The sequence below is a fragment of the Ursus arctos genome, unplaced genomic scaffold (assembly GCF_023065955.2).
Source record: "Ursus arctos isolate Adak ecotype North America unplaced genomic scaffold, UrsArc2.0 scaffold_3, whole genome shotgun sequence".
NCBI lineage: Eukaryota > Metazoa > Chordata > Mammalia > Carnivora > Ursidae > Ursus > Ursus arctos.
The window spans coordinates 22471990-22483932 of NW_026622985.1; positions in this window are offsets into that span (position 1 = coordinate 22471990).

Genomic DNA, 11943 nt, shown 5'->3' on the forward strand with positions numbered 1-11943 from the left:
GATTCACTCACTCAGCATATTTATTTTAGGATTCATCCATGTTATTACTATTGGGAGACAATCCTCCATGGGTCTCTCATATTTTCTGCACGTCTTATGAGCAGAGTCACCAACTGCTTTTATTCTGGATTGTTTTTGCAGGGATGTTGCATGGAGAAGAGAGTTGGAAGATAGAAAGTCTCCCTCTAGAGCAAAGGGCAGGTTTGTGTACTGTCCAGTATGATAAAGGTAAAGTTTAAGCAGGCTTATTGCCTAGTATAAAATACTTGAGTCCCTAAGCTTGAGGTCCTCCTCGTTCTGTAACAAAGTATTGCATGCGTCCTCTTCATGTCCTGTTTGACTTGGGGGTTCAGGGAACCCATGCTACTCTAGCTACTGCTATTGTTGTGCATAAGAAAGTTCTTTGTCTCTGACCCAGGAGACTCTAGCTTGTTAGCTGGCCAATACAGTAAAAAAAAAAAAAAAAAAGAGTTCTTGGCAGTCAGTTCATTATTTTTTATTGGTGACTATTAGTGCATTTTATGGATATACCTCAATTTGTGAACCCATTCATCCGTTAATGGATATTTGGGCTGTTTCTAATTTTGGGGCAATTACAAGAAAAAAGCTGTTATGAACATTTAGGTCCAAGTATTTGTGTAAACTATGCTTTCATTTCTCTTTGGTAAGTACACAGTAGAATGGCTGGCACACATAGAGGTATACGGTTAATTTTTAAAGAAACTGCCTCACAGTTTCATAAAGTGGTTGTATCATTTCACATTCCTACCAACATATCTTGGTAATAATCTTTACTAGTTACAATGTCTTGTAGAATTTATTTCCGTGCTTTTTTGTCTTTTGATAAATGGAGTTCCTGAGGTAGTTACGTCTCTCAAGGTGGTATGATTCACAGGCTGGGCTCCTCTGCTGGGTGGGCGATAAGCGGCTGCACGGTCTGGTGGTACAGTGGGTTACTTGCAAGGCTGCCCAGGGTCACTGTTCAGGCTCCCTGGTTACGTGGGACCACAGACTGTTCAATGGGCGGGCAGGGCGGCTGCCCGGGCTCCCTACCCCAGCAGCACTGTAGGTTGTGCTTTGCGGCTGCTCCCGTTCTCTGCCAGGCTTCCGGGGTGGGCAGGCTTGGAGGCTGCAAATTTGCTTCCCTGTCAAGGGGAAGCGGTAAAACGGGTTGCTACAGCCCGACTAGAGACCCCAATTAGGCAGAACTGCCAACCAAGGCCCCCGGCGACAGGGAACGACCGTCAGAGGCCCGGCTGGGATCCCCGCTCAGGTGCAACTGTAAGTAAGAGCTGGTTGCTTGGCTGTTGTAAGCCCCGCCCCCTCCACTGCTCAGACCCCGCAGATCCCCCAGGGATTGCTCCCAGGCGAGCCCCGAGTGGGGCCCTGGGAAAAGTCCTGCAATACTGGGGAAACTGGATGTCCACCTCCGGTTTTCTTTAACCCCCTTGTGACCCTGTAGGCCCAGAGGAGCCCTCCTGAGGCAGCGCTTGCTGGCCTGGGGGATGGCGACGGGGAGCGGAGCCACTTCTCTTACCCTTCTAATGTGGTCCGTCTTGGTCTCCGTGGTGCGGGGCGCGGGGGAGGGGGGGGGCTTCAGCCTCACCCATGGGTTCTGGGATTTTTCTCAGTGGTGTCTTGTCTGTGGATGGGTGTTGGTTGGTCTTGTGAGTGGGACTGAAGTCAGAAGGCTGTTACATCATCAGAAAATGGTGGCTGGTCCAGCTGGGGCACTGGCGGCAAGCTCCTAACAGCCCAGAAAGCTAGGTCAGTGATGGCAGAACCTGGGAACCTGACAAGAAACAAACTATTGATACACACAACAACTCAGGTGAATTTCAAAAACATTGCTAAGTGAAGGTAGTCAAACACTATACTCTGTATGGTTCCATTTATGTGAAATTCTAGAAAAGGCAAAGTTACGACAGAGAGCAGATCAGTATTACCTGGGTCTGGCAATCGGGAAAGAGAATTCATTTCAAAGAGGCCCAGGGAAATTTTTCTGAGATAACGTAAATGTTTTATAATGTATTGTGATCATATTTACAAAACTGCACACAACTACCTAAACTCAGTAATCTGTATACTTAAAATGGATGAGTTTTCTTATTGTAAAACACACTTTAGTGAATCTGGGGAGAGTCACAGAGAGAGGAAGAGAGAGAGAGAAGATGGGGATGATTCAGACTTGAACTGGATTGGACCATGAGGTATAGCCAACTCTTGATAAGTAAGTCCTTGTAAGGTACTGAAAAGTCTATCTGACAGGCACAAATGAATTTATGATAAGCTACTCCTAAGGCTAGCCAAGGCAGAAAAAAAAGATGCACTTCTCCACCTATTCAGTTTGCCCAGAGGAAAACAGCCAAAAAGAACAATAAAAAGGCCTCAGCTGAACAAATTCAATGTGAATTCCTCTGATTGGCAGGATCCATTTGGCATCCAAAAACTGAGCTGCATGAGAACCTAGTAAACATAGTTTTTAGTTTGATAGCTATTGAGGTACAAGAAGAAACAAAGATAGAGTAATGGCAGTCGAATGAGCCAATAAATAGCATCTACCAAATGTTGCTTGGCTTTTCTTTTTGATTTGTATATCTTGATAATAATATTTCTCAATTGCAATATCTTGTAACATTTATTTGCATACTTTTTTGTCTTTTGATAAATGGAAGCTCTTAAGGTAGTTATGCCTTTCAATATCCTTTTTATTTTTTGTGTTTATTATGTATAATATAAGCAATCTTTCACTATCCCATGTTCATAATTGTTATTTTCTATTGTTCTCTAAACATATATTTTATGTTTTATTTATGTATTTTAGTGAGATGTAATTGACATATAATATTAGTTCCAGCTATACAACATAATGATTTGAGATTTATACACATTGCAAAATTATCACAATAAGTGTAGTTAACATCCAGTGGGTTGCCTTTTCATTTTGATGAAATGACCTAGGATTTATTTGCATGTGATTTGAGGTAAGGATTCAATTTCGTGGAAAAGCAATTATCCCATCACTATTTACTGAAACTCCATCTTTTCTCCACTATCCTCAAAGCCATATCTGTCATATGAACATGGTTTGTTTCTTGGCACTTCATCTTATCCTTTTAATTCGTTCTTTTTTAATGCAATCACTTCTTTAATAATGATTTTATATTCAGCAATATTGGCAAATTCTTTCAGTAGCTTAATAATTAATCTGTAGTTTCTTTTGTGTTTCCTAGATGGAAAATCATGTTATCTGAGTATAACTAGTATTTGGTGTCATGTCTTTTCCTTTCTTTACATATGCTTTGTTTGATATTCAAATGTCTGAATAATTTTTATGATTTTACTAAGTTGTCTGGTTTTTGTGTCCTCCATGGGCTCTAAGAATCAATGCCTTGATTCTCTTCTGAGTTTCAATGGAGGTTCTTAATCCCTGGAATTTTTTTCTGTGAAAAGTCTTTGAAACCTAGCTTGACGACAGGCTTCTCCAAATAAGATCTGAATTTGCTTTTTCTTAGGTTCCTAGGACACTAAAAACTAGAAATACTTAAAACTGAAATATCAGCTTGAGTTTTTGTTTATGTTGTATTTTTTTTAGTCCACTCAGATAAACATACTCCATTGGAGGACTGGCCTGTGGTTATGAATTACCACAGTTTTATTTTGGGTTAAACCTGCATTCAGCACTTAGATTCTCAAAGAAGCAGGTTTATTTCTGGTTCCTTTTTAGATGAGGCTATGGCCTTTTAGTGTCCCAGCTGTAGGAGTAAGTTTGTCTGCTATTAGATTCTCCACTGTGGAAAGGGTGGTTCCTGGGTTTTCTCTCTTTCCCCCTGTATCTTGGCAACAAAAAGTAAAATTCAAGATCACTCTTATCAAATGCCTTTAGGATGAGTTAGCTCTTTAATATCTTTAATATCTTAGCAGCTCAACATTAACTATCAAAGGCTTTTAAAATATTTTATCAAACATTCTTATTTTTTTTAAATCAGGAAGTCATTTATTGTACCTATTTTCTCAAGCTGAAGAAAATGGATCTGCTTAATCTATACATGACTAAATTCTGTATTTCAGAAGTTAGGAAAAATTATTTATTGTTTTTCAAATATTACTTATAAGATTAAGATGATTTATAAGAGTTGGGAATTCATATAAAAATTAACAGAATTAAATATATACTTGCCTCTGCGGTGCCTGGGTAGCTCAGTCAGTTAAGCGATTGACTTTGGCTCAGGTCATGATCTTGGGGTCCTGGGATCTAGCCCAGCATCAGGATCCCTGCTCAGCAAGGAGTCCTTGGCTTCTCCCCTTCCCTCTCCCGCTGCCCTTCCTCCGCCCCTTGTGTACGCACATGCATGTTCTGTCTCTCTCTCTCTCTCAAATTAATAATCTTTAAAAATTTTTATATATATATATACTTGTTTGTATATATACTTGCTTCTAAGTGTATTACCTAGGAACATAATCGTATCTGATTCAAAAATAAATATGTTTTCACTTTATATAAATTGACATTTTTTATAAATGATGTCACAAATGTAGAAGACAAAAAAAGTGCCAGAAGTTGTTAAAAAAGGAAGATAAAAGAATTAATAGTTTTGGCATTAGGAAACATTTTCTTTTCTTTTTTTAAAGATTTTATTTATTTATTTGACAAAGATAGAGACAGCCAGTGAGAGAGGGAACACAAGCAGGGGGAGTAGGAGAGGAAGAAGCAGGCTCATAGCGGAGGAGCCTGTGTGGGCTCGATCCCACAACGCCAGGATCACGCCCTGAGCCAAAGGCAGACGCTTAACCGCTGTGCCACCCAGGAGCCCCAGGAAACATTTTCTGTCATGACCTGATGTCATGAGTCTGAACCTAGTTGTGCTCTACTTTTTCCTTCTCTAGAAAAACTGTGCAGGTGCTAAAGTGGTATGAAAGAGGAAAAAATATTATAAAATATCTCTTAGAACATTTTTATCCCTTCCATCCACATTTGTATTTCCCATCAGTCCTTTATATTTCTTAATGACTATAATAATGAATATTTAATCTCAGAATGTACTCTGAACTGTAATCTCATAAAACTTAATAGGATGTCAGGTTTTAAATGTAATCTTTGGGTCTCGATGATGTACACTTTCTCCCCTAAACTTCTGCTTGGCTCTTTTGTCCAGTTTACCACTGTTGAGGCTAAGAACCTATCTGTGGATTGTCTATTATGTACATAATACTTTCAACCTAAAAACAAAAGGAATTTGCTGAGGATCCCTAGATGATATTTCTTTCTAATTCTACTTGAAATGTGTGGATTTCATGGAAACAGCACAATTGCCTCTTGACAGGAAAATGCAGAAATATTTTACTTTATCAGACTACTACATTGTGGTCTAGAATGGTCCAGATATTCCTGCCATGGGGACAACTTATCTTTAGTATTGATTTCATTTTTAAAATTATACCAAAGATCCATTTCAACTAGTATTTCTTTATAGATTTACTATTCCATTTTATGATCTCTAATATAAATTTTGGGAAATATGTTGATGAAAAATATTGCTTAAGCTTGAATATGATCTTTGAATTTGAATTCCCTGCAAGAGAACAAAGATCAAAAAATAGACCGAAGACCAAAATTCAGATTAGAGTTGAGTAGCAAAATATTCAACTTACATATTTTTCAAGGGAAAGGAAATACAAGTTGAGGAAATTGAAAGAGCACATATGTAAGGTGCTTGATAGATTTCCATATCTCAAGGAGGGTGACAGCAGCAATTTCACTTTTCGAATATACAGTTTTGTGAAATTGTAAAGCTTTTAAAGAAATTATTTAAAATAATGCAACATACACAGTGCCCAATGTATCAAACACATTCTTAGTGGGGCTAGGTAAAATCTGTGAATGTATACTCTGGGTCAAAAATACCAGAGTAAAAAAATGATAGTAATTCTGCCAAAAACTTCTTTGCATGAATGCATATTGTAATATATGAAATTTAACAGCATAATACTTCACAGGGAATTTTGTTGTTATTGTTAACTGGATTTGATTGAAATTCATGGGGGTACAGATTACTAAAACTTAAATTGAATGCATGTGCTTTTCTGGAAGCACACTCATCTGTGAAGCTGATTGGAAATATAGTTGAATGTTATATCTGAATGTACTATAGGGGAGTATGGTAGAAATTATGACCCTGCTGGGAATGAAGCCTGTTATCTTATATCATGACAGTTGCAAATATAGTAAACAATAAATTCGTTATTATTACTGAATTTGAACCAAAGTAAATCTCTATTGTTGCATTGTAAAACCATGCAGAAGGAACCAACCATGCTAGCTCTGGTAATACTTTTCTAATGAAATGCTTTGAATTGCATACGTATCAAAATGTAAACTGCACTTAAAAGGTTATTGACTATGGCTCCTCTGAGAACAATAGTGAAGTAGTAGCACTGTTTTCCATTTCAAAAGAGAAAATAAATTGAAGGTCATGAATGAAATTCTTTCCAGTTTTTAGTAAAATGGTATAGAATGTAATATATCACAAAAGCAGAGTGATAGTTTCATCTTTATGCTGAAGTGGGCAGGGTTCTCTATATTCCACATTCTAACAAACTAAAATCTCCTAGATAAAAAGTAAGCAGTCACGTAGCTCTGTCTGACTACCCTCAGTAGGGGAATGTCTACTCATTTGCTCTGCTTATGGGTCTATTTTCTTCTTTATGATCTTTGGGTAGGAGGGTTTTAAGACCAGGTCTTAAACTTCTCTTGTCACCTATTGCTGTGTAACAAAGTACCCCAAAATTTAGTGTCCTTTTTTTTTAAGATTTTATTTATTTATTTGAGAGAGAGAGTGCACACTAGAGAGAGAGAGTTGGGGGGAGGGGCAGAGAGAGGGACAAGCAGACTCTGTACTGAACACAGAGCTCTACGTGGGGCTCTATCTTACGACCCTGAGATCATGACCTGAATCGAAACCAGGAGTCCGTCACCCAACCAACAGAGCCACCCAGGCACCCCGCAAAATTTAGTGTCTTAAGACAACAATCATTTTATTTATTTGTTCACAGTTCTGTACCTTGGGCAGGGCTCAATGGGGACAGCTTATCTCCCCTTCATGTGGCATCATTTAGGCTGATTCGACTGATGCCAGGCTCAACTCCTGGATGCCCTCACTGATAAGGTGAGGGCAAAGTTGATACTGTCTGTTGGGTGGAAGCTCAGCTAAAGCTGTTAACTGAGGACTGTACTCTCCTCCATGAGATCTCTCCATGTGACCAGACTGGGCTTTTCAAAACATCATGGTCTCACAGTAGTTGAATTTTGTGCATGTGATGCACTGCCCCCAAAATGCAAAAGTGATGTTGCCAAGCTTAAGCCCGGAACTTTCAGAACTAGCAAAGTGTCCTGTCACTTCTGCCATGTTGTATTGCTTAGGTCACAGGTTCAAATTCAAGAGGAGTAGACTATGAAACATGTAAATACAGGTAAACATCATAACAGACTATGATGTACCTCAGTACTATACATGCAGATGACACTAACTGAATCGTTTATATATGAATGAGTTATAGATCATCTGAATCATCTGATTTCAGTGTTTTAGTACCTTGATTACGTTTTTTCCTGGTGGTTAGCTAAAACTTCTCATTTAATTTATGCATATTTTTCAAAGTTGAAATTACTATAGCTTATAGCTAATAAATTTGGTCAATGTCATCTTTACAAGGCATGTTTTTAGTTAAGGATAAGTCATATCCTTTTTGTCTGAAGAACAAACTCATTTTGTTGCCATATAGGAAATAAGAAAGACAGTTAAATACTTGGCAAAAAGAGTTGATGACTTGTCCTTAAAAAATAGAAGAGTTTCTTTGAGTCAAGCACATGACGGTCTGAGTGCTTTCAGGGAGCCGCATAAGGAAGAGCCATTGCACAGGGACAATTTCATCCCTGGTGTCAGAAATGGGCCCTGAGTTGTAAGTTAGGATTCCTAAATTTAAGTCCTAATTTTGCACAGTCAAGCAGTGTATCTTAAACCAGCCCTGATCTCCAAAGTTCCGTTTTCTCAACTGTACAATTAGGGAATTGTACTGAAAATTTCTGGAAAAAAAAAAAAAATCCTTCAGCTACAACACTCCAAGGTTCTACTCATAAAACATGAAACATTTGTAATTAAAGAGAGTTTTTATTCCTTTCTGTTTGCATAACCTTTTACGTTCACACTATGAGTAGAAAGCACATCCCAGATTGACAAACGTGCATCTTTGAAAAATATTTTACCTTATATTTGGAATAGTTCTGGTTAAGTTTTGTGCTGCTCTGAGTTTGAGATTTCTTTCTCCAGGAAAAAAAAAAGATATTTGTATTTTATAAATGTACTTCCTTATAGATTGACTCACTGTGGCTGTTTTTATTAAAACCATTTATATTTATATACAAGAGTTTCAAATAAGTGAATGGCATTTTTAAGTTAGTAACCAAATTTGTAGAACTGTAAACACATATCATAGTTTGGCAATATCAGAACATCCTCTGATTCCCTCATTTCTGTGTTTATCTCACCAAGACCTGGTAAAAGATCCCCAAGCTCTATGACTTACCAATAATGGATATTAGATAAAACAGAAATCAAGATAGTAGGTGAGTAAAGTTTTTCACAAATAGTCCAGTGGTATGCTGGCAAAGACTGCATCTGCATGTGAAAACCGATTCCATCTATTTCCTCCAAATCATCATTCAATAAAGTCCTGTTGATAGGTGGCGTTAGCCATTATGGGAATACTTATACCATGGAAATTAGCAAATACTACATATCAGGGCTCTTTTTTCTTTCTGTCAGTTGTTAAACATTTATGTTCACAATGCTGAGCAAAAGTCAGGGAGTCAGATTAAAGGAATAGAACAAAGATGGGCAGTCAGAGTCACCATTAAACTTAGACCTGAATGACATGTCAGCCATATAATCTAGCAAAAAGTATTTCTGATAGAGTATTATGATGTGGGAAAACCATAAACCACAAACAACCCCAATGGGTTTGAAGAGCAGTAAAGAGAACAGTAGGAATAGAATATATTTATGAAGAGGGTAGTTCTATTAGAAGAGATTGGAAATGCAGGCAGAAGTCAAAATGCATAGGATTTATAAGTCATGATAAGGATTTTAAACTTTAACACTAAATGCAAAAGGAAGTCCCTAAAGAGTTTCAAGCTGAGTTATGACATGATTATATTTATTTATAGAGAATAAACTAGATTCTCTGTGCCAAAAGAATTGGGGTTGAGGGTATGCAAGAAGTGCAACCAGTTATGCAAATATTATAATGACTCAAGTGGGAAATAAGGGTAGCTTGGACCAGATTGATGGTATAGATGTGGAGAAATCTATAAAGATTTGGTTATTGTTTGGTGGTTGTTTCTATAGGACTTGGTGATGAATTTGATGTATGGAAGAAAGCAGAACTCTCAGGCATGTAGCCTAAGTTGTTCATCAGATCATGACATCATTTACTATTAATGGCAAAGACTATGAGAGGAGAAAAAGACATAGATAGATGGTTCTATTTTAAATGTTCTATATTTGAGTTACATATTACATATATAATGAGAGATGTCAAGTAGGTGAATATATAAGTACTGTGGTTCAAGGAAGAGTACAGGGATATTGATAGAATTTTGAAAATCATCAGTGCATACTCTATATTTAAAACCAAAAAATAAAATAACCCAGTGGAATTACCTAGTGTTAAGGAAAGAGAAAGAAGAGTATCTAAAACAGATTCTTAGAACACTCCAACATTTAGAAGTGCAAGAGTAGTGGAGAAGCCCACAAAGCAAAGTGCAAAGTGAGATGAAGGACCAAGAGAGCTCAAAGAAAAATGAAGAGAGTTGCCACTAAAAATAAGAGAATAAAGTTTAAACAACAAAGCTGTGTTCAATAGCAATCCTGCTGAGAGTTGACGAATGTAAGACCTGAGATAGACTGGTGGATCCAGAGACAAAGGGAGTGACTAAGTAGTAAAAGGAGTTAAGGAAGTGGAAACAGGTTGAGTTGTCAACTCACTCCATGTATTTTTTCCATGAAGGGGAGCACAAAAATGGAGATGGGGGCTCAATGGAGGAATTGTCTTTAAGATCAGAACTGATCTTACAATTATGTTTGTTAACTTCACAGAAGTTCCTTTTATTTATAATAGGATATTTATTATGCATGTGATACTTTGGATTATATATAAATATTAACTATTTTTCTCAATTTTTGTCAAAAATTTAATAGATGTATTATCTACCTGGAATTTATTGTATGATATAAGGTGGGAATGTTCCTCCACATATAATTAGTTTCCCAAGAATTTTTGTTTAAATGCCCACATTTATAGTATTAGTTTCTGGATATTTGCTTTCATTTATTTTTCAATTCTTCTATGAGCACTAAAGTCTTCAAATTGATATTCTTTTAGAGGATGTATTTTCTTTTTTCTTTTTTTTTTTTCCTGTCAGGTCAACATATCACAGCTCTGTCTTTCAAAGTGCTCATTTTTTACTTCACATAAGCTATAAATTACCCAGTCTAGAACAACAAGGTATTCCAGCTCATTCTCCTGTTTCCCTGCTAAAGATCTATAATCAAGCATTTCACTAAGGATTCTGATTCATTTCAGTGGGGGATAGTATTTAGAAATGAATATCTGAACAGTAGGTGACCTTTCAGTGAAATTACTGTGGCTTTCCTGGTTTAAGGGAAGAAAGCTACGGGTAGAGGCATAGATCACCCAGGTTACGTGTTTGTGGTGAAGCCTACTTTTCTCTAAGACTGAATCTGTACATATTTCTTTCTTTCAAGTTTTTATTTAAATTCTAGTTAGTTAACATATAGTGTAACATTGGTTTCAGGGGTAGAATTTAGTGATTCTTCACCTACACATAACATCCAGTGCTCATCATAACAAGTGCCCTCCTTAATACCCATCACCCACCCACCTCCCTCTATCAACATTCAGTTTGTTCTCTATTGTTAAGAGTTTCTTTTGGTTTGCTACTCTCTGTCTTTTCTTTCCCTCTTCCCACATGTTCATCTGTTTTATTTCTTAAATTCCACATGTGAGTGAAATCATATGGTATCTGTCTTTCTCTGACTTATTTCACTTAGCATAATACACTCTAGTTCCATCCATGTCATTGCAAATGGCAAGATTTCATTCTTTTTGATGGCTTCCTAATATTCCATTGTATATGTACACACATACCACTTCCTTATCTATTAATCAGTGAATGGACACTTAGACCTTTCCATAGTTTGGCTATTGTTGATAATGCTACTATAAACATTGGGGTCCATGTCCCCCTTCAAATCTATATTTTTGTATCATTTGGATAAATACCTACTAGTGTAATTGCTGGGTTGGAGGTCAGCTCTATTTTTAACTTTTTGAGAACCTCCATACTGTTTTCCAGAGTGGCTGCACCAGTTTGCATTCCCACCAGCAGTGTAAGAGGATTTTCCTTTCTCCACATCCTCACCAACATGTTGTTTCCTGTGTTGTTAATTTTAGCCATTCTGACAGGTATGAGGTATTATCTTGTCATGGTTTTGAGTTGTATTTCCCTGATGATGAGTGATTTTGAACATCTTTTCATGGGTCTGTTAGCCATCTGGATGTCTTCTTTGGAAAAATGTCTATTATGTCTTCTGTCCATTTCTTAACTGGATTATTTATTTTTTAGGTGTTGAGTTTGATAAGTTCTTTATAGATTTTGGATACTAACCCTTTATCAGATATGACATTTGCAAATATTTTTTCCCATTCTCTAGGCTGCCTTTTAGTTTTGTCGATTGTTTCCTTCACTGTGCAGAAGCTTTTTATCTTGATCAAGTCCCAATAGTTCAGTTTTGCTTTTACTTCCCTTGCCTCCATCAGCATTACTGGTAAGAAGTTGCTATGGCCGAGGTCAAAGAGGTTGCT